We start from the raw sequence: 19,257 nt of genomic DNA on the forward strand, positions 1-19,257 counted from the left end.
ACCCCTTCGCTGCTAGGCCTTTTCCCCTCCTGTGCTAAGCCCTTTTTGGGCTATTTGAGGTAGTGCGCGCTTAGGCCCCTGTAACTTTTTGACCACATTAGGTATCCACGCCAAATTTGCGTCCTTTTCTTCCAACATCTTGGGGATTCTAAAGGTACCCAGGGTTTGTGGATTCTCCTAGAGGGTTCCCAGAAATTAGTCAAAATACAGCAATTTTTTTTTTTTTTTGTGAAAAATGTGAAAAATGGGCTGCAAATGAAAGCTTCTGGGTTTTTCTCTGCAAATGGTATCAAAAAAGGGTTTGTGGGGCTGAAATCACAATTTCTCCAGCTTTTAGGGAATGACAGACTTTTGTTAGAAAACCAACATTTTTTACACAGTTTTGGCATTTTTCTGGGACATACCCTATTTTTGCTATTTTTTGTGCTTTCAACCTCCTTCCAGTTAACGGTAGAAAAGGGTAACAAAACAATAATGGATCCTGGAAAGCTATACATTTTTGAAAAGTAGACAAAATTCTGAATTCAGCAAGGGGTCATTTGCGTAGATCCATCAAGGTTTCTTTATAGAAATTTACAGGCAAATATATGAGAAATTAAAAATTTGTTGAAAAAAGCAGCCTCTTGAGTCAACGTTTTTACCTGTAACTTCTTCGAATTATGACATCTCTTTGAAAGCAATGTACCGTTACATCCGGTAGACCTTCCTGGTTGTGTGGACATATAGGACTTGTAGGTTCATCAAGAGCCCAACGAACCCAGAGTAGAAAAATGAGCAGCATTTTGTAATGTTTTTTTTTTTTGGTCCGGGTATATAGCAATTATTGTGGGAAAATGTATACTTGGAAAAATCGGTATGAAAGTCACCTATGTATTTCTGAAATGGGAACAAATTACAGAGTTCAGAAACAGTGCATATTTGCACATTTTCGAAATTGGGAATACTCATATTTGCATGACAATTATTGGTCATTTTTCAAAATGACTTTTTTTTTACACAATGTCTTTCATTTGGAAGGGAGAAATGCATCAAAAATCAACAGGTAATAACAGTAGCTTTACAAATTTGAACTACCCTAAGTCTCCCGAGAAAAATGGTACCTCACTTGTGTGGGTAGGCATAGTGCCCACGACAGGAAGTGGCTCAAAACCTAAGGTGAACACACCACATTTTCACACTGAAAATTTACACTTTTTTTGCAAAGAGTCTAGCTGTAGTTTTTGAACCCTAGCCCTGCCGGCACCTAGGGAAACCTAGCAAACCTATACATTTTTGAAAACTAGACACCCAGGGGAATCCAGGATGGGGTGACTTGACTGCCTCCCACCATGGTCTGTTACCCAGAATCCCTTGCAAACGTAAAAAATTGAAAAAAAAACCACATTTTCCCCACATTTCTGTGATGCAAAGTTCTGGAATCTGCGTGGATCCACAAATTTCCACCCACCCCGCGTTCCCCAAAGTCCTACGAGAAAAATGGTACCTCACTTGTGCGGGTCGGCCTAGTGCCCGCGACAGGAAACGGCGCAAAACGCAACGTGGTTTTGGAGTGAAAAATGACCCTTTTTTTGGCAAAGTGACTAGCTGTAGATTTTGTACCCTAGCCCTGCCGGCACCTAGGGAAACCTAGCAAACCTATACATTTCTGAAAACTAGACACCCAGGGGAATCCAGGATGGGGTGACTTGACTGCCTCCCACCATGGTCTGTTACCCAGAATCCCTTGCAAACGTAAAAAATTGAAAAAAAAACCACATTTTCCCCACATTTCTGTGATGCAAAGTTCTGGAATCTGCGTGGATCCACAAATTTCCACCCACCCCGCGTTCCCCAAAGTCCTACGAGAAAAATGGTACCTCACTTGTGCGGGTCGGCCTAGTGCCCGCGACAGGAAACGGCGCAAAACGCAACGTGGTTTTGGAGTGAAAAATGACCCTTTTTTTGGCAAAGTGACTAGCTGTAGATTTTGTACCCTAGCCCTGCCGGCACCTAGGGAAACCTAGCAAACCTATACATTTCTGAAAACTAGACACCCAGGGGAATCCAGGATGGGGTGACTTGACTGCCTCCCACCATGGTCTGTTACCCAGAATCCCTTGCAAACGTAAAAAATTGAAAAAAAAACCACATTTTCCCCACATTTCTGTGATGCAAAGTTCTGGAATCTGCGTGGATCCACAAATTTCCACCCACCCCGCGTTCCCCAAAGTCCTACGAGAAAAATGGTACCTCACTTGTGCGGGTCGGCCTAGTGCCCGCGACAGGAAACGGCGCAAAACGCAACGTGGTTTTGGAGTGAAAAATGACCCTTTTTTTGGCAAAGTGACTAGCTGTAGATTTTGTACCCTAGCCCTGCCGGCACCTAGGGAAACCTAGCAAACCTATACATTTCTGAAAACTAGACACCCAGGGGAATCCAGGATGGGGTGACTTGACTGCCTCCCACCATGGTCTGTTACCCAGAATCCCTTGCAAACGTAAAAAATTGACAAAAAAAACACATTTTCCCCACATTTCTGTGATGGAAAGTTCTGGAATCTGCGTGGATCCACAAATTTCCACCCACCCCGCGTTCCCCAAAGTCCTACGAGAAAAATGGTACCTCACTTGTGCGGGTCGGCCTAGTGCCCGCGACAGGAAACGGCGCAAAACGCAACATGGTTTTGGAGTGAAAAATGACCCTTTTTTTGGCAAAGTGACTAGCTGTAGATTTTGTACCCTAGCCCTGCCGGCACCTAGGGAAACCTAGCAAACCTATACATTTCTGAAAACTAGACACCCAGGGGAATCCAGGATGGGGTGACTTGACTGCCTCCCACCATGGTCTGTTACCCAGAATCCCTTGCAAACGTAAAAAATTGACAAAAAAAACACATTTTCCCCACATTTCTGTGATGGAAAGTTCTGGAATCTGTGTGGATCCACAAATTTCCACCCACCCCGCGTTCCCCAAAGTCCTACGAGAAAAATGGTACCTCACTTGTGCGGGTCGGCCTAGTGCCCGCGACAGGAAACGGCGCAAAACGCAACATGGTTTTGGAGTGAAAAATGACCCTTTTTTTGGCAAAGTGACTAGCTGTAGATTTTGTACCCTAGCCCTGCCGGCACCTAGGGAAACCTAGCAAACCTATACATTTCTGAAAACTAGACACCCAGGGGAATCCAGGATGGGGTGACTTGACTGCCTCCCACCATGGTCTGTTACCCAGAATCCCTTGCAAACGTAAAAAATTGACAAAAAAAACACATTTTCCCCACATTTCTGTGATGGAAAGTTCTGGAATCTGCGTGGATCCACAAATTTCCACCCACCCCGCGTTCCCCAAAGTCCTACGAGAAAAATGGTACCTCACTTGTGCGGGTCGGCCTAGTGCCCGCGACAGGAAACGGCGCAAAACGCAACGTGGTTTTGGAGTGAAAAATGACCCTTTTTTTGGCAAAGTGACTAGCTGTAGATTTTGTACCCTAGCCCTGCCGGCACCTAGGGAAACCTAGCAAACCTATACATTTCTGAAAACTAGACACCCAGGGGAATCCAGGATGGGGTGACTTGACTGCCTCCCACCATGGTCTGTTACCCAGAATCCCTTGCAAACGTAAAAAATTGACAAAAAAAACACATTTTCCCCACATTTCTGTGATGGAAAGTTCTGGAATCTGCGTGGATCCACAAATTTCCACCCACCCCGCGTTCCCCAAAGTCCTACGAGAAAAATGGTACCTCACTTGTGCGGGTCGGCCTAGTGCCCGCGACAGGAAACGGCGCAAAACGCAACATGGTTTTGGAGTGAAAAATGACCCTTTTTTTGGCAAAGTGACTAGCTGTAGATTTTGTACCCTAGCCCTGCCGGCACCTAGGGAAACCTAGCAAACCTATACATTTCTGAAAACTAGACACCCAGGGGAATCCAGGATGGGGTGACTTGACTGCCTCCCACCATGGTCTGTTACCCAGAATCCCTTGCAAACATAAAAAATTGACAAAAAAAACACATTTTCCCCACATTTCTGTGATGGAAAGTTCTGGAATCTGCGTGGATCCACAAATTTCCACCCACCCCGCGTTCCCCAAAGTCCTACGAGAAAAATGGTACCTCACTTGTGCGGGTCGGCCTAGTGCCCGCGACAGGAAACGGCGCAAAACGCAACATGGTTTTGGAGTGAAAAATGACCCTTTTTTTGGCAAAGTGACTAGCTGTAGATTTTGTACCCTAGCCCTGCCGGCACCTAGGGAAACCTAGCAAACCTATACATTTCTGAAAACTAGACACCCAGGGGAATCCAGGATGGGGTGACTTGACTGCCTCCCACCATGGTCTGTTACCCAGAATCCCTTGCAAACGTAAAAAATTGACAAAAAAAACACATTTTCCCCACATTTCTGTGATGGAAAGTTCTGGAATCTGCGTGGATCCACAAATTTCCACCCACCCCGCGTTCCCCAAAGTCCTACGAGAAAAATGGTACCTCACTTGTGCGGGTCGGCCTAGTGCCCGCGACAGGAAACGGCGCAAAACGCAACGTGGTTTTGGAGTGAAAAATGACCCTTTTTTTGGCAAAGTGACTAGCTGTAGATTTTGTACCCTAGCCCTGCCGGCACCTAGGGAAACCTAGCAAACCTATACATTTCTGAAAACTAGACACCCAGGGGAATCCAGGATGGGGTGACTTGACTGCCTCCCACCATGGTCTGTTACCCAGAATCCCTTGCAAACGTAAAAAATTGACAAAAAAAACACATTTTCCCCACATTTCTGTGATGGAAAGTTCTGGAATCTGCGTGGATCCACAAATTTCCACCCACCCCGCGTTCCCCAAAGTCCTACGAGAAAAATGGTACCTCACTTGTGCGGGTCGGCCTAGTGCCCGCGACAGGAAACGGCGCAAAACGCAACGTGGTTTTGGAGTGAAAAATGACCCTTTTTTTGGCAAAGTGACTAGCTGTAGATTTTGTACCCTAGCCCTGCCGGCACCTAGGGAAACCTAGCAAACCTATACATTTCTGAAAACTAGACACCCAGGGGAATCCAGGATGGGGTGACTTGACTGCCTCCCACCATGGTCTGTTACCCAGAATCCCTTGCAAACGTAAAAAATTGACAAAAAAAACACATTTTCCCCACATTTCTGTGATGGAAAGTTCTGGAATCTGCGTGGATCCACAAATTTCCACCCACCCCGCGTTCCCCAAAGTCCTACGAGAAAAATGGTACCTCACTTGTGCGGGTCGGCCTAGTGCCCGCGACAGGAAACGGCGCAAAACGCAACGTGGTTTTGGAGTGAAAAATGACCCTTTTTTTGGCAAAGTGACTAGCTGTAGATTTTGTACCCTAGCCCTGCCGGCACCTAGGGAAACCTAGCAAACCTATACATTTCTGAAAACTAGACACCCAGGGGAATCCAGGATGGGGTGACTTGACTGCCTCCCACCATGGTCTGTTACCCAGAATCCCTTGCAAACGTAAAAAATTGACAAAAAAAACACATTTTCCCCACATTTCTGTGATGGAAAGTTCTGGAATCTGCGTGGATCCACAAATTTCCACCCACCCCGCGTTCCCCAAAGTCCTACGAGAAAAATGGTACCTCACTTGTGCGGGTCGGCCTAGTGCCCGCGACAGGAAACGGCGCAAAACGCAACGTGGTTTTGGAGTGAAAAATGACCCTTTTTTTTGGCAAAGTGACTAGCTGTAGATTTTGTACCCTAGCCCTGCCGGCACCTAGGGAAACCTAGCAAACCTATACATTTCTGAAAACTAGACACCCAGGGGAATCCAGGATGGGGTGACTTGACTGCCTCCCACCATGGTCTGTTACCCAGAATCCCTTGCAAACGTAAAAAATTGACAAAAAAAACACATTTTCCCCACATTTCTGTGATGGAAAGTTCTGGAATCTGCGTGGATCCACAAATTTCCACCCACCCCGCGTTCCCCAAAGTCCTACGAGAAAAATGGTACCTCACTTGTGCGGGTCGGCCTAGTGCCCGCGACAGGAAACGGCGCAAAACGCAACGTGGTTTTGGAGTGAAAAATGACCCTTTTTTTGGCAAAGTGACTAGCTGTAGATTTTGTACCCTAGCCCTGCCGGCACCTAGGGAAACCTACCAAACCTATACATTTCTGAAAACTAGACACCCGGCGGTTTCCAGGGAGGTATGGCTTGCGTGGATCCCCCAACGTTTCCTTACCCAGAATCCCCTGCAAACCTCAATTTTTGCTCAAAAAATCACTTTTTTAACACATTTTGGGGTGGGAAAGTAGTGGCATCACCGGGCTCACACAAATTTACCACCACCCAGCGTTCCCCCAGGTCTCCCGGTAAAAATGGTGCCTCACTTGTGTGGGAGGCCCAAGTACCCGCGGCAGGCAAGGGCCCCAAAGGTAGTGAGGCCACCTCAAGATGGCCTATCGCCAAACCACCTGGTTTTGCAAGGGGGGTCACTTTGGTTTTTGGCCCGGTGCGCGGCGGCCATCTAGGGAAACCTACCAAACCCAGGCATTTTTGAAAACTAGACACCCGGCGGCTTCCAGGGAGGTATGGCTTGCGTGGATCCCCCAACGTTTCCTTACCCAGAATCCCCTGCAAACCTCAATTTTTGCTCAAAAAATCACTTTTTTCACACATTTTGGGGTGGGAAAGTAGTGGCATCACCGGGCTCACACAAATTTACCACCACCCAGCGTTCCCCCAGGTCTCCCGGTAAAAATGGTGCCTCACTTGTGTGGGAGGCCCAAGTACCCGCGGCAGGCAAGGGCCCCAAACGTAGTGAGGCCACCTCAAGATGGCCTATCGCCAAACCACCTGGTTTTGCAAGGGGGGTCACTTTGGTTTTTGGCCCGGTGCGCGGCGGCCATCTAGGGAAACCTACCAAACCCAGGCATTTTTGAAAACTAGACACCCGGCGGCTTCCAGGGAGGTATGGCTTGCGTGGATCCCCCAACGTTTCCTTACCCAGAATCCCCTGCAAACCTCAATTTTTGCTCAAAAAATCACTTTTTTCACACATTTTGGGGTGGGAAAGTAGTGGCATCACCGGGCTCACACAAATTTACCACCACCCAGCGTTCCCCCAGGTCTCCCGGTAAAAATGGTGCCTCACTTGTGTGGGAGGCCCAAGTACCCGCGGCAGGCAAGGGCCCCAAACGTAGTGAGGCCACCTCAAGATGGCCTATCGCCAAACCACCTGGTTTTGCAAGGGGGGTCACTTTGGTTTTTGGCCCGGTGCGCGGCGGCCATCTAGGGAAACCTACCAAACCCAGGCATTTTTGAAAACTAGACACCCGGCGGCTTCCAGGGAGGTATGGCTTGCGTGGATCCCCCAACGTTTCCTTACCCAGAATCCCCTGCAAACCTCAATTTTTGCTCAAAAAATCACTTTTTTCACACATTTTGGGGTGGGAAAGTAGTGGCATCACCGGGCTCACACAAATTTACCACCACCCAGCGTTCCCCCAGGTCTCCCGGTAAAAATGGTGCCTCACTTGTGTGGGAGGCCCAAGTACCCGCGGCAGGCAAGGGCCCCAAACGTAGTGAGGCGACCTCAAGATGGCCTATCGCCAAACCACCTGGTTTTGCAAGGGGGGTCACTTTGGTTTTTGGCCCGGTGCGCGGCGGCCATCTAGGGAAACCTACCAAACCCAGGCATTTTTGAAAACTAGACACCCGGCGGCTTCCAGGGAGGTATGGCTTGCGTGGATCCCCCAACGTTTCCTTACCCAGAATCCCCTGCAAACCTCAATTTTTGCTCAAAAAATCACTTTTTTCACACATTTTGGGGTGGGAAAGTAGTGGCATCACCGGGCTCACACAAATTTACCACCACCCAGCGTTCCCCCAGGTCTCCCGGTAAAAATGGTGCCTCACTTGTGTGGGAGGCCCAAGTACCCGCGGCAGGCAAGGGCCCCAAACGTAGTGAGGCCACCTCAAGATGGCCTATCGCCAAACCACCTGGTTTTGCAAGGGGGGTCACTTTGGTTTTTGGCCCGGTGCGCGGCGGCCATCTAGGGAAACCTACCAAACCCAGGCATTTTTGAAAACTAGACACCCGGCGGCTTCCAGGGAGGTATGGCTTGCGTGGATCCCCCAACGTTTCCTTACCCAGAATCCCCTGCAAACCTCAATTTTTGCTCAAAAAATCACTTTTTTCACACATTTTGGGGTGGGAAAGTAGTGGCATCACCGGGCTCACACAAATTTACCACCACCCAGCGTTCCCCCAGGTCTCCCGGTAAAAATGGTGCCTCACTTGTGTGGGAGGCCCAAGTACCCGCGGCAGGCAAGGGCCCCAAACGTAGTGAGGCCACCTCAAGATGGCCTATCGCCAAACCACCTGGTTTTGCAAGGGGGGTCACTTTGGTTTTTGGCCCGGTGCGCGGCGGCCATCTAGGGAAACCTACCAAACCCAGGCATTTTTGAAAACTAGACACCCGGCGGCTTCCAGGGAGGTATGGCTTGCGTGGATCCCCCAACGTTTCCTTACCCAGAATCCCCTGCAAACCTCAATTTTTGCTCAAAAAATCACATTTTTAACACATTTGGGGGTGGGAAAGTAGTGGCATCACCGGGCTCACACAAATTTACCACCACCCAGCGTTCCCCCAGGTCTCCCGGTAAAAATGGTGCCTCACTTGTGTGGGAGGCCCAAGTACCCGCGGCAGGCAAGGGCCCCAAACGTAGTGAGGCCACCTCAAGATGGCCTATCGCCAAACCACCTGGTTTTGCAAGGGGGGTCACTTTGGTTTTTGGCCCGGTGCGCGGCGGCCATCTAGGGAAACCTACCAAACCCAGGCATTTTTGAAAACTAGACACCCGGCGGCTTCCAGGGAGGTATGGCTTGCGTGGATCCCCCAACGTTTCCTTACCCAGAATCCCCTGCAAACCTCAATTTTTGCTCAAAAAATCACTTTTTTCACACATTTTGGGGTGGGAAAGTAGTGGCATCACCGGGCTCACACAAATTTACCACCACCCAGCGTTCCCCCAGGTCTCCCGGTAAAAATGGTGCCTCACTTGTGTGGGAGGCCCAAGTACCCGCGGCAGGCAAGGGCCCCAAACGTAGTGAGGCCACCTCAAGATGGCCTATCGCCAAACCACCTGGTTTTGCAAGGGGGGTCACTTTGGTTTTTGGCCCGGTGCGCGGCGGCCATCTAGGGAAACCTACCAAACCCAGGCATTTTTGAAAACTAGACACCCGGCGGCTTCCAGGGAGGTATGGCTTGCGTGGATCCCCCAACGTTTCCTTACCCAGAATCCCCTGCAAACCTCAATTTTTGCTCAAAAAATCACATTTTTAACACATTTGGGGGTGGGAAAGTAGTGGCATCACCGGGCTCACACAAATTTACCACCACCCAGCGTTCCCCCAGGTCTCCCGGTAAAAATGGTGCCTCACATGTGTGGGAGGCCCAAGTACCCGCGGCAGGCAAGGGCCCCAAACGTAGTGAGGCCACCTCAAGATGGCCTATCGCCAAACCACCTGGTTTTGCAAGGGGGGTCACTTTGGTTTTTGGCCCGGTGCGCGGCGGCCATCTAGGGAAACCTACCAAACCCAGGCATTTTTGAAAACTAGACACCCGGCGGCTTCCAGGGAGGTATGGCTTGCGTGGATCCCCCAACGTTTCCTTACCCAGAATCCCCTGCAAACCTCAATTTTTGCTCAAAAAATCACATTTTTAACACATTTGGGGGTGGGAAAGTAGTGGCATCACCGGGCTCACACAAATTTACCACCACCCAGCGTTCCCCCAGGTCTCCCGGTAAAAATGGTGCCTCACTTGTGTGGGAGGCCCAAGTACCCGCGGCAGGCAAGGGCCCCAAACGTAGTGAGGCAACATCAACATTGCCTATCCCAAAGGTCGCCTCACTACGTTTGGGGCCCTTGCCTGCCGCGGGTACTTGGGCCTCCCACACAAGTGAGGCACCATTTTTACCGGGAGACCTGGGGGAACGCTGGGTGGTGGTAAATTTGTGTGAGCCCGGTGATGCCACTACTTTCCCACCCCAAAATGTGTGAAAAAAGTGATTTTTTGAGCAAAAATTGAGGTTTGCAGGGGATTCTGGGTAAGGAAACGTTGGGGGATCCACGCAAGCCATACCTCCCTGGAAGCCGCCGGGTGTCTAGTTTTCAAAAATGCCTGGGTTTGGTAGGTTTCCCTAGATGGCCGCCGCGCACCGGGCCAAAAACCAAAGTGACCCCCCTTGCAAAACCAGGTGGTTTGGCGATAGGCCATCTTGAGGTGGCCTCACTACGTTTGGGGCCCTTGCCTGCCGCGGGTACTTGGGCCTCCCACACAAGTGAGGCACCATTTTTACCGGGAGACCTGGGGGAACGCTGGGTGGTGGTAAATTTGTGTGAGCCCGGTGATGCCACTACTTTCCCACCCCAAAATGTGTGAAAAAAGTGATTTTTTGAGCAAAAATTGAGGTTTGCAGGGGATTCTGGGTAAGGAAACGTTGGGGGATCCACGCAAGCCATACCTCCCTGGAAGCCGCCGGGTGTCTAGTTTTCAAAAATGCCTGGGTTTGGTAGGTTTCCCTAGATGGCCGCCGCGCACCGGGCCAAAAACCAAAGTGACCCCCCTTGCAAAACCAGGTGGTTTGGCGATAGGCCATCTTGAGGTGGCCTCACTACCTTTGGGGCCCTTGCCTGCCGCGGGTACTTGGGCCTCCCACACAAGTGAGGCACCATTTTTACCGGGAGACCTGGGGGAACGCTGGGTGGTGGTAAATTTGTGTGAGCCCGGTGATGCCACTACTTTCCCACCCCAAAATGTGTGAAAAAAGTGATTTTTTGAGCAAAAATTGAGGTTTGCAGGGGATTCTGGGTAAGGAAACGTTGGGGGATCCACGCAAGCCATACCTCCCTGGAAGCCGCCGGGTGTCTAGTTTTCAAAAATGCCTGGGTTTGGTAGGTTTCCCTAGATGGCCGCCGCGCACCGGGCCAAAAACCAAAGTGACCCCCCTTGCAAAACCAGGTGGTTTGGCGATAGGCCATCTTGAGGTGGCCTCACTACCTTTGGGGCCCTTGCCTGCCGCGGGTACTTGGGCCTCCCACACAAGTGAGGCACCATTTTTACCGGGAGACCTGGGGGAACGCTGGGTGGTGGTAAATTTGTGTGAGCCCGGTGATGCCACTACTTTCCCACCCCAAAATGTGTGAAAAAAGTGATTTTTTGAGCAAAAATTGAGGTTTGCAGGGGATTCTGGGTAAGGAAACGTTGGGGGATCCACGCAAGCCATACCTCCCTGGAAGCCGCCGGGTGTCTAGTTTTCAAAAATGCCTGGGTTTGGTAGGTTTCCCTAGATGGCCGCCGCGCACCGGGCCAAAAACCAAAGTGACCCCCCTTGCAAAACCAGGTGGTTTGGCGATAGGCCATCTTGAGGTGGCCTCACTACGTTTGGGGCCCTTGCCTGCCGCGGGTACTTGGGCCTCCCACACAAGTGAGGCACCATTTTTACCGGGAGACCTGGGGGAACGCTGGGTGGTGGTAAATTTGTGTGAGCCCGGTGATGCCACTACTTTCCCACCCCAAAATGTGTGAAAAAAGTGATTTTTTGAGCAAAAATTGAGGTTTGCAGGGGATTCTGGGTAAGGAAACGTTGGGGGATCCACGCAAGCCATACCTCCCTGGAAGCCGCCGGGTGTCTAGTTTTCAAAAATGCCTGGGTTTGGTAGGTTTCCCTAGATGGCCGCCGCGCACCGGGCCAAAAACCAAAGTGACCCCCCTTGCAAAACCAGGTGGTTTGGCGATAGGCCATCTTGAGGTGGCCTCACTACGTTTGGGGCCCTTGCCTGCCGCGGGTACTTGGGCCTCCCACACAAGTGAGGCACCATTTTTACCGGGAGACCTGGGGGAACGCTGGGTGGTGGTAAATTTGTGTGAGCCCGGTGATGCCACTACTTTCCCACCCCAAAATGTGTGAAAAAAGTGATTTTTTGAGCAAAAATTGAGGTTTGCAGGGGATTCTGGGTAAGGAAACGTTGGGGGATCCACGCAAGCCATACCTCCCTGGAAGCCGCCGGGTGTCTAGTTTTCAAAAATGCCTGGGTTTGGTAGGTTTCCCTAGATGGCCGCCGCGCACCGGGCCAAAAACCAAAGTGACCCCCCTTGCAAAACCAGGTGGTTTGGCGATAGGCCATCTTGAGGTGGCCTCACTACGTTTGGGGCCCTTGCCTGCCGCGGGTACTTGGGCCTCCCACACAAGTGAGGCACCATTTTTACCGGGAGACCTGGGGGAACGCTGGGTGGTGGTAAATTTGTGTGAGCCCGGTGATGCCACTACTTTCCCACCCCAAAATGTGTGAAAAAAGTGATTTTTTGAGCAAAAATTGAGGTTTGCAGGGGATTCTGGGTAAGGAAACGTTGGGGGATCCACGCAAGCCATACCTCCCTGGAAGCCGCCGGGTGTCTAGTTTTCAAAAATGCCTGGGTTTGGTAGGTTTCCCTAGATGGCCGCCGCGCACCGGGCCAAAAACCAAAGTGACCCCCCTTGCAAAACCAGGTGGTTTGGCGATAGGCCATCTTGAGGTGGCCTCACTACCTTTGGGGCCCTTGCCTGCCGCGGGTACTTGGGCCTCCCACACAAGTGAGGCACCATTTTTACCGGGAGACCTGGGGGAACGCTGGGTGGTGGTAAATTTGTGTGAGCCCGGTGATGCCACTACTTTCCCACCCCAAAATGTGTGAAAAAAGTGATTTTTTGAGCAAAAATTGAGGTTTGCAGGGGATTCTGGGTAAGGAAACATTGGGGGATCCACGCAAGCCATACCTCCCTGGAAGCCGCCGGGTGTCTAGTTTTCAAAAATGCCTGGGTTTGGTAGGTTTCCCTAGATGGCCGCCGCGCACCGGGCCAAAAACCAAAGTGACCCCCCTTGCAAAACCAGGTGGTTTGGCGATAGGCCATCTTGAGGTGGCCTCACTACCTTTGGGGCCCTTGCCTGCCGCGGGTACTTGGGCCTCCCACACAAGTGAGGCACCATTTTTACCGGGAGACCTGGGGGAACGCTGGGTGGTGGTAAATTTGTGTGAGCCCGGTGATGCCACTACTTTCCCACCCCAAAATGTGTGAAAAAAGTGATTTTTTGGGCAAAAATTGAGGTTTGCAGGGGATTCTGGGTAAGGAAACGTTGGGGGATCCACGCAAGCCATACCTCCCTGGAAGCCGCCGGGTGTCTAGTTTTCAAAAATGCCTGGGTTTGGTAGGTTTCCCTAGATGGCCGCCGAGCCCTGGGCAAAAAACAAAAGTAACCCCCCTTGCATAACCAGATTACCTATTGTTACTACAGCGTGAGAATTTAGGAATAATACTGCAAAGAAAATGTGGCAGACAATTTGAGGTTTACAGGACAATGGGGATAAAAAATATTTTTCAAATCACTAGAGAGACATCACCATGAACTCCCAAAGGTTTTCGACAATATCTACAGTTGGTGGGTTATTCTTACATGGAAAGTGTACCTTGGCAGAGAAACAAAAAAAAAAGATTCCTGCACAACCATCTATTCCTCAAACACACACACATACTGGTTGGATTTGGCACGAGGGCAAGTCATGGTTCAGTGTATTAAATTTTATTAACAAGAGATTTCACAAATATGAAATGCACTGTCAATAATTAAATTCACAAAAATCCAAACCAATGACTTGCAGCTCGTGAGCTGTAAAGCCACGTCAAGGCACCAACCGCTTTACAGGCCATTCACACACCTTTCATACGTGATACAAACAAGACCATTCGCACCACCAGGTACAAAAGCAACACAGTACAAAAATCACCAAAAAGGGACAAGGTACACCCTGCTTCAAAAAAACAAATATTACTGCACAGTCATCTAACCCGCAAGCACACGCACATACTGGTTGGATTTGGCACGAGGGTGAGTGATGGTTCAGTAGATAAAATTGTATTACCAAGTGATTTCACAAAAAATGAAATGCACTGGTAATAATTGAAAGGGCAAGAAACTGAACCATTGACTCACAGCTCGTGAGCTGTAAAGCCACGACAAGGCACCAACCTCTTTACAGGCCATTCATACACCTTTCATACGTGTGAGACATACAAAACCATTCACACCGCCAGCCGCGGGCCCATCACATAACAAAACTCACACCGGCACACAGCGCCATTCAAGGGCCCATCACTTTCACACGCCCACAATCCAGACACAGCAACTACACAGGCAGAAGGATTGCGTGGAGTGGCACTCAGCTAGCAGTGTGTGTAGTGACCAGCAGAAAGTCACTACTCACACACAGCCAGCCAAGCACCGGTCGACACACACCGCTAGCCAAACGCCAGTCCACGCACACCGCTAGCCAAGCGCCAGTCCAGGCACACCACCATCCAATCGCCAGTCCAGGCACACCGGCAGCCAATCGCCAATCCACCTACACCGCCAGCCAAGCTCCAGTCCACGGACACCACCAGACAAGCACCATTCCACACACACCGCCAGCCAAGCTCCAGTCCACACACACCACCAGACAAGCTCCAGTCCACGGACACCACCAGCCAAGCTCCAGTCCACGGACACCACCAGCCAAACACCAGTCCGCACACACCACCAGTCCACACACACTGCCAGCCAAGAACCAGTCCACGCACAGCGCCAGCCAAGCACCATTCCACGCACACCACCAGCCAAGCACCATTCCACGCACACCGCCAGCCAAGCACCATTCCACGCACACCACCAGCCACGCACACCACCAGCCACGCACCAGTCCACGCACACCGCCAGTCCATGCACACCGCCAGTCCACGCACACCGTCAGCCAAGCACCATTCCACGCACACCACCAACCAAGTGCCAGTCCACACACACCAACAGCCAAGCGCAAGCCTACACACACCGCCATCACATTTTGGATTTTTTTAGAAAAAAATAAAAACACAAACAAATTGCAAATAGATACAAATTTTCTAACAGAAAATCAGCAACTAAATACATTGCACTAACACCAACCTTGAAACAGAATCAAATTATCCAAAGAATACAGACCAGCCAGTTCACTTTACCACTCAAGAATCCTCCCAAAAATTTTTTCGCGTGTGGTACGCTCTAAAACAAGCAGAGAGACACAGTGCAGGATGAGAGGGACAATCGGGGCAGTACATACGACACTCCTTCCGCGTACCTCTTCGCCAACAGACTCTACATCTCCTACTGGGAAAATCTTTTGCGGGTGTGGGAGGAATGTGATCTGGAAAGTGGCGTTCTTTCAATCTAGCAACATCCTCCACCAGTCCAACTCTAGGAACACTTGCCTGTTCCACTACAACAAGGCTGCCTATTACAGACTCCTGAAACTTAGCAAAAGTCATCTTTGACTCATGGCAAGAATCCTGGAACACAACAAAAGCATTAAACATTGCCAAGTGGAAAAGATGGATAGCCAACTTCTTGTACCAAATGTAAGCCTTACGAAGAGCAGTGTAAGGTTCCAACCTCTGATCTACTCTGTCAACACCACCCATGTACCTATTATAGTCTAAAACACATACAGGTTTGCGCGCTTCAGCGACCTGACCCCAAACAGTCACAGGTGCAGTGCTTTCATCATGGATGGAAGTCAGCATGTAGACATCTCTCCTGTCTGTAAACTTCACAGCAAGAAGCTCCTGGCAACGCAACGCACTGCACTGTCCCCGCACAAGCTTTTGACAAACAAGTTCTTTCGGAAAACCTTTACGGTTACAGCGGACTGTGCCACAAGCAAAAGTGTCCACTTTGGCCAATTCCCTGAACAACCGTACACCAGTGTAGAAGTTATCTACATATAAATGGTGGCCTTTGTTAAAAAATCCTCTTCCAAGTTCCCAAACAATTTTCTCAGTCACTCCAAAAGTGGACGGACAACCAGGGAGGTTAAACCTAGATTCCTTACCGGTGTACACCCTGAAATTGGAGACATATCCAGTCCTACTGTCACACAGCATATACAGCTTTATTCCATAGCGTGCCCTCTTACTAGGAATGTATTGCCTAAAAACCAAGCGGCCCTTGAACAACACCAAAGACTCATCCACTGCAATTTCTCTACCAGGGGCATAAATCTCAGAAAATCGATCAACAAAGTGATCAAGGACAGGCCTAATCTTAAAAAGACGGTCACAATCAGGGTGATCTCGTGGCAACGCTAAACCATTATCTACAAAGTGCATCATCCGAAGCAGAAGCAAATACCTGTCACGACTCATGACTGCCGGAAAAATAGACGTTGCCATCAAGGGACTGCTAGACCAATATGAAGCCAATGATGGCTTCCTTAGCAAGCCCATCAAAAAAGTTAAACCCAAGAACTTCTTCATCTCTTCAACATTTGTGGGAGTCCACCGGGTAGCTCTAGAGTGTGGCTTAAGACTGGCACTGTTGTCCCTCAAAAACTGTTCGGCATACAAATTAGTCTGCTCAACAATCTCTGCCAAAAACACATCGTCCATAAACAACTGAAAAAAATTTACAGGCAAAAAGTTCTCGGTATTCACTCTAGACCCTGGAACACCAGTAAACTCAGGAAATTCCGGCTGCACCATGCCAGGGGCAACCCAGAGGTCATCACTTTCAACGGGAAGACTTGCAGCCCCAGCCTGCAGCCCAGATGTCTCTTGCCGCACTACACCAACGGAAAGGCTTGCAGCCCCAGCCTGCAGCCCAGATGTCTCTTGCCGCACTACACCAACGGGAAGCCTTGCAGTCCCAGCCTGCAGCCCAGATGTCTCTTGCCGCACTACACCAACGGGAAGCCTTGCAGCCGCAGGCTGCAGCCCAGATGCCTCTTGCCGCACTATCGGCACATCAGTCTCCTCCTCTAACACAGGCACTTCATCCGCACTAAGAGTATCTTCATCATCCGATGACCCCATACGGAGAGAAAACTCACTGCCAGAATCTTCCCCTGCCCCCTCTCCCTCAGAAGCAGAGTCAGTCTCTGACCCAATATCAGAGGAAGACTCAAACAGCAAACCAACAACCTGCTGAGCAGTCATCCTGCGGCTAGCCATTATACCTACTAAGATGGAAGACTGCACAAACAAGTCAACAACAACCAACAATGTGCACACCAAGTAAGTAAAGAATTGTGTACCTTTATCACAAAGATCAATGTACTCAAAAACTATACAATCCAATTACAAGAGACAGCTGCACTCACCAGAAATAAACTCTGCAGTGACACAGCAAAGACCAACGATATCAAACTAGAAAGAAGAAAAAAAAACAAATTACTCACAAGACAACAAAATACACATCGAGCACCAATGCAAAAAGTTTTTGACACTCAAAAACCAAACATACTGCTATTATTACACCATTTGCAAAAAAAAAACAGGCAGAGAAATCAAACACATTTACATTGTACAAAAATAAGTCTCTTACCAAACTACACAAACAGCAGAACCACCAGCCACAAAACGGCAACGTGAAAAGAAGAAAAGCCTTCACCTAGAACAAAAAAGTAAACAAAAAAAAAACATTACAATTGGAAATCACAAAAAATATAACAATAAACATTCTAACATGCTATGTCACTACCCAAATGGTCAATCGGGTTGTGTGCCAGGTGGGGCAGAAAACAAATTGCACCCTGGAAGCGAGGGGTCACTTCTATTTTTATTTGAACTAATTCCCTGGGGTCTAGTGGGCTTTTCTGCCCCCCGTGGGAGCAGAAACGGCGAAAAAATAAAACCGATCCCCCGGGCAGAAAAGTCTTCAAAAAATTTAGGGGCCCAAGGAAGCGACCCTTGCCCAAGGGGTCGCTTCCTACAATAATATTTATATCCCTGGTGTCTAGTGGGCTTTTCTGCCCCCCCCCCCCCAGGAGCAGAAATGGCAAAAAAATAACACCGATCTGCCCCCAGAGGGGGCAGAAAAGTCTTCCAAATATTTAGGGGCCCTAGGAAGCGACCCTTGCCCAAGGGGTCGCTTCCTTCATAAATACTGATATCCCTAGTGTCTAGTGGGCTTTTCTGCCCCCCCTGGGAGCAGAAACGGCGAAAAAAAAACACCGATCTGCCCCCAGAGGGGGCAGAAAAGTCTTCAAATAATAAATGGCCCCAAGGAAGCGACCCTTACCCAAGGGGTCGCTTCCTACATAAATACTAATATCCCTGGTGTCTAGTGGGCTTTTCTGCCCCCCCCTGGGAGCAGAAACGGCGAAAAAAAAACACCGATCTGCCCCCAGAGGGGGCAGAAAAGTCTTCAGATATAAATTGGCCCCAAGGAAGCGACCCTTACCCAAGGGGTCGCTTCCAACATAAATACTAATATCCCTGGTGTCTAGTGGGCTTTTCTGCCCCCCCTGGGAGCAGAAACGGCGAAAAAAAAACACCGATCTGCCCCCAGAGGGGGCAGAAAAGTCTACAGAATAATAATTGGCCCCAGGAAGCGACCCTTACCCAAGGGGTCGCTTCCAACATAAATACTAATATCCCTGGTGTCTAGTGGGCTTTTCTGCCCCCCCTGGGAGCAGAAACGGTGAAAAAAAAACACCGATCTGCCCCCAGAGGGGGCAGAAAAGTCTACAGATAATAATTGGCCCCAGGAAGCGACCCTTACCCAAGGGGTCGCTTCCAAAATAAAAAAAAACACATCCCTGGTGTCTAGTGGGGCATCCCTGCTCCACGATCGCGACGCTGTGCGCGATCGTGGAGCAGGAATGCCCTGTATTGAGACATCAGGGGAGAGGAAATACTCTTTCCTCTCCCCCGACGCCTCAATACACTCTACAAGGCCCCCGCCACCCCACCGGAGCAAACACCACTCACCTTCCTCTATGGACGCCTGGAAGCAAATGGCTTCCAGGCGTCCGAGCACTTCCTGATGACGCCAGCGCGCGCTGTGCGCGCTGACGTCACCAGGAAGCGTGGGGGGGCTCGGGGGTGGCAGCGGAAACTCTTCCGCTGCCATCCCCGTCTGTGGGGGCACGATCGGTGCCCCAGGGGGGGAGCGCCAGCGCTTCCCCCAGGGGCTGTCCTCATGACGGAGCGGTTCCGTCATGAGCACAGCCCAACTGATGCTCATGACGGAACCGCTCCGTCATGAGCATCCAAGGGGTTAAGAATACTTCTATTTGAGTTTTGACATTTAGCCTACCTGCGAGCAGTGGTTATCTGGCCTACGTCCCAGTATTTTTTGTGCTGTGGTTTTGATGGGTGAAACTTGAGGATCAGGCAAAGTCTTAAGTAGTGCAGTAGTATTCAGCTGAAATCAAAAAACATTTGAGTAAACACCTCTGAACCTTTTAAACTTCA

General features: G+C 49.9%; 1 protein-coding gene across 9 annotated transcripts in view; it reads left to right on the plus strand.

Moving 5' to 3' along the window:
• Nucleotides 1–19,257, plus strand: part of CLOCK (clock circadian regulator) — a 2,260,868-nt gene that overhangs the window by 2,022,428 nt on the left and 219,183 nt on the right. The gene's annotated exons all lie outside the window — the stretch shown is intronic.

This window comes from Triturus cristatus, chromosome 2_2, assembly GCF_964204655.1.
Source record: "Triturus cristatus chromosome 2_2, aTriCri1.1, whole genome shotgun sequence".
Lineage (NCBI taxonomy): Eukaryota > Metazoa > Chordata > Amphibia > Caudata > Salamandridae > Triturus > Triturus cristatus.